We start from the raw sequence: 4,767 nt of genomic DNA on the forward strand, positions 1-4,767 counted from the left end.
AAATGTTGTGAAAGCACACAAAACGGCATGAACAAGCCAAATACTGCGTGTTCTACCGTTACAAGTGCGAAACTGCTATATTGTGATATTCTCGTTAAAGCGCATGCAAGCATCGTGAAACCTTAAAGAACAATGTCATTTACGAGATACAGCGTTCTGTACTGCAATAAGTCGGTAAAAACTGTGAGGTTATGCAAATATCGTAATTGTGAACAAAACAGTGTAATAGAGCATTTTAGATACAAGTCCGAATGTTAGGTTAGGTTAAGATATGAACCGTCGTAAAACCACATTAAACAATGTCACTTAGTGAGATGCAGTGTTTATCACCATTACAAGTCGGGAACTGCGATATCTAATGTGAAAGCGCTTGCAACTGTCGTTAGGTTAGGTTAGGTTAGGTTAGGTTAGGTTAGGTTAGGCTAGGTTAGGTTTGGTTAGGTTAGGTTAGGTTAGGTTAGGTTAGGTTAGATTAGGTTAGGTTGGGTTGAGTTAGGTTAGGTTAGGTTAGGTTGTGTTAGGTTAGTTTAGGTTAGGTTAGGTTAGGTTAGGTTGTGTTGGGTTGGGTTAGGTTAGGTTAGGTTAGGTTAGGTTAGGTTAAGGTATGAACCGTCGTAAAACCGCATTAAACAATGTCACTTAGTGAGATGTAGTGTTTTTCAACATTACAAGTCGGGAACTACGATATCTAATGTGAAAGCGCATGAAACCGTCGTAATCTTGTAGAAAACATTGTAAAGTTGCGAGTAAAACGTTTTCTAACGATAGAAGTGCGAAGGTTAGGTTAGGTTAGGTTAGTTTAAGCTAGGTAGCGTCGTGAAACTACCAAAAACGACGTCATCTAACGAGATAGTGTTGTTTTATTGCGAGTATTAAACTGCGATAGGTGAAATGTTGTGAAAGCACACAAAACGGCATGAACAAGCCAAATACTGCGTGTTCTACCGTTACAAGTGCGAAACTGCTATATTGTGATATTCTCGTTAAAGCGCATGCAAGCATCGTGAAACCTTAAAGAACAAAGTCATTTAGCGAGATACAGCGTTCTGTACTGCAATAAGTTGGTGAAAAACTGTGAGGTTATGCAAATATCGTAATTGTGAACAAAACAGTGTAATAGAGCGTTTTTAGATACAAGTGCGAATGTTAGGTTAGGTTAAGATATGAACCGTCCTAAAACCACATTAAACAATGTCACTTAGTGAGATGGAGTGTTTTTCACCATTACAAGTCGGGAACTGCGATATCTAATGTGACAGCGCTTGCAAACGTCGTTAGGTTATGTTAGGTTAGGTTAGGTTAGGTTACGTTAGGTTAGGTTAGGTTAGGTTTGGTTAGGTTAGGTTAGGTTAGGTTAGGGTATGTTAGGTAAGGTTTGGTTAGGTTAGGTTAGGTTAGGTTGGGTTAGGTAAGGTTAGGTTAGGTTAGGTTAGGTTAGGTTAGGTTAAGATATGAACCGCGCTAAATCCGCATTAAACAATGTCACTTAGTGAGATGCTGTGTTTTTCATCATTACAAGTCGGGAACTGCGATATCTAATGTGAAAGCGCATGAAACCGTCGTAATCTTGTAGAAAACATTGTAAAGTAGCGAATAAAACGTTTTCTAACGATAGAAGTGCGAAGGTTAGGTTAGTTTGAGCTAGGTAGCGTCGTGAAACCACCAAAAACGATGTCATCTAACGAGATAGTGATGTTTTATTGCGAGTACAAAACTGCGATAAGTGAAATATTGGGAAAGCACACAAAATGGCATGAACTAGCCAGATACTGCGTCTTGTGCCGTTACAAGTGCGAAACTGCTTTATTGTGATATTCTCGTTAAAGCGCATGCAAGTATCGTGAAACCTTAAAGAACGATGTCATTTAGCGAGATACAGCGTTCTGTACTGTAATAAGTTGGTGAGAAACTGTGAGGTCAAGCAAATATCGTAATTGTGAACGAAACAGTGTAATTGAGCGTATTTAGATACAAGTGCGAATGTTAGGTTAGGTTGAGATATCAACCGTCGTAAAACCGCATTAAACAATGTCACTTAGTGAGATGTAGTGTTTTTTAACATTACAAGTCGGGAACTACGATATCTAATGTGAAAGCGCATGAAACCGTCGTAATCTTGTAGAAAACATTGTAAAGTTGCGAGTAAAACGTTTTATAACGATAGAAGTGCGAAGGTTAGGTTAGGTTAGGTTAGTTTAAGCTAGGTAGCGTCGTGAAACTACCAAAAACGACGTCATCTAACGAGATAGTGTTGTTTTATTGCGAATATTAAACTGCGATAGGTGAAATATTGTGAAAGCACACAAAACGGCATGAACAAGCTAGATACTGCGTGTTGTAGCGTTGCAAGTGCGAAACTGCTATAATGTGATATTCTCGTTAAAGCGCAGCAAGCATCGTGAAACCTCAAAGAACAATGTCATTTAGCGAGATACAGCGTTCTGTACTGCAATAAGTTGGTGAAAAACTGTGAGGTTATGCAAATATCGTAATTGTGAACGAAACAGTGTAATAGAGCGTTTTTAGATACAAGTGCGAATGTTAGGTTAGGTTAAGATATGAACCGTCGTAAAACCGCCTTAAACAATGTCACTTAGTGAAATGCAGCGTTTTTCACCATTACAAGTCCGGAACTGCGATATCTAATGTGAAAGCGCTTGCAACCGTCGTTAGGTTAGGTTAGGTTACGTTAGGTTAGGTTAGGTTAGGTTAGGTTAGGTTTGGTTAGGTTAGGTTAGGTTAGGTTAGATTAGGTTAGGTTGGGTTGAGTTGGGTTAGGTTAGGTTAGGTTAGGTTAGGTTGGGTTAGGTTAGTTTAGGTTAGGTTAGGTTAGGTTGGGTTGGGTTGGGTTAGGTTACGTTAGGTTAGGTTACGTTAGGTTAAGGTATGAACCGTAGTAAAACCGCATTAAACATTGTCACTTAGTGAGATGTAGTGTTTTTCAACATTACAAGTCGGGAACTACGATATCTAATGTGAAAGCGCATGAAACCGTCGTAATCTTGTAGAAAACATTGTAAAGTTGCGAGTAAAACGTTTTCTAACGATAGAAGTGCGAAGGTTAGGTTAGGTTAGGTTAGTTTAAGCTAGGTAGCGTCGTGAAACCACCAAAAAAGACATCATCTAACGAGATATAATTGTTTTATTTCATGTACAAAACTGCAATAGGTGAAATGTTGTGAAAGCACACAAAACGGCATGAACAAGCCAAATACTGCGTGTTCTACCGTTACAAGTGCGAAACTGCTATATTGTGATATTCTCGTTAAAGCGCATGCAAGCATCGTGAAACCTTAAAGAACAAAGTCATTTAGCGAGATACAGCGTTCTGTACTGCAATAAGTCGGTGAAAAACTGTGAGGTTATGCAAATATCGTAATTGTGAACAAAACAGTGTAATAGAGCATTTTAGATACAAGTGCGAATGTTAGGTTAGGTTAAGATATGAACCGTCGAAAAACCACATTAAACAATGTCACTTAGTGAGATGCAGTGTTTTTCACCATTACAAGTCGGGAACTGCGATATCTAATGTGAAAGCGCTTGCAACTGTCGTTAGGTTAAGTTAGGTTAGGTTAGGTTAGGTTAGGTTAGGTTAGGTTAGGCTAGGTTAGGTTTGGTTAGGTTAGGTTAGGTTAGGTTAGGTTAGGTTAGGTTAGATTAGGTTAGGTTGGGTTGAGTTGGGTTAGGTTAGGTTAGGTTAGGTGGGGTTAGGTTAGTTTAGGTTAGGTTAGGTTAGGTTAGGTTGGGTTGGGTTAGGTTAGGTTAGGTTAGGTTACGTTAGGTTGAGGTATGAACCGTCGTAAAACCGCATTAAACAATGTCACTTAGTGAGATGTAGTGTTTTTCAACATTACAAGTCGGGAACTACGATATCTAATGTGAAAGCGCATGAAACCGTCGTAATCTTGTAGAAAACATTGTAAAGTTGCGAGTAAAACGTTTTCTAACGATAGAAGTGCGAAGGTTAGGTTAGGTTAGGTTAGTTTAAGCTAGGTAGCGTCGTGAAACTACCAAAAACGACGTCATCTAACGAGATAGTGTTGTTTTATTGCGAGTATTAAACTGCGATAGGTGAAATGTTGTGAAAGCACACAAAACGGCATGAACAAGCCAAATACTGCGTGTTCTACCGTTACAAGTGCGAAACTGCTATATTGTGATATTCTCGTTAAAGCGCATGCAAGCATCGTGAAACCTTAAAGAACAAAGTCATTTAGCGAGATACAGCGTTCTGTACTGCAATAAGTTGGTGAAAAACTGTGAGGTTATGCAAATATCGTAATTGTGAACAAAACAGTGTAATAGAGCGTTTTTAGATACAAGTGCGAATGTTAGGTTAGGTTAAGATATGAACCGTCGTAAAACCACATTAAACAATGTCACTTAGTGAGATGCAGTGTTTTTCACCATTACAAGTCGGGAACTACGATATCTAATGTGAAAGCGCATGAAACCGTCGTAATCTTGTATAAAACATTGTAAAGTTGCGAGTAAAACGTTTTATAACGATAGAAGTGCGAAGGTTAGGTTAGGAAAGGTTAGTTTAAGCTAGGTAGCGTCGTGAAACTACCAAAAACGACGTCATCTAACGAGATAGTGTTGTTTTATTGCGAATATTAAACTGCGATAGGTGAAATATTGTGAAAGCACACAAAACGGCATGAACAAGCTAGATACTGCGTGTTGTAGCGTTGCAAGTGCGAAACTGCTATAATGTGATATTCTCGTTAAAGCGCAGCAAGCATCGTGAAACCTCAAAGAACA

Source organism: Rhipicephalus microplus, unplaced genomic scaffold (genome assembly GCF_043290135.1).
Source record: "Rhipicephalus microplus isolate Deutch F79 unplaced genomic scaffold, USDA_Rmic scaffold_195, whole genome shotgun sequence".
Lineage (NCBI taxonomy): Eukaryota > Metazoa > Arthropoda > Arachnida > Ixodida > Ixodidae > Rhipicephalus > Rhipicephalus microplus.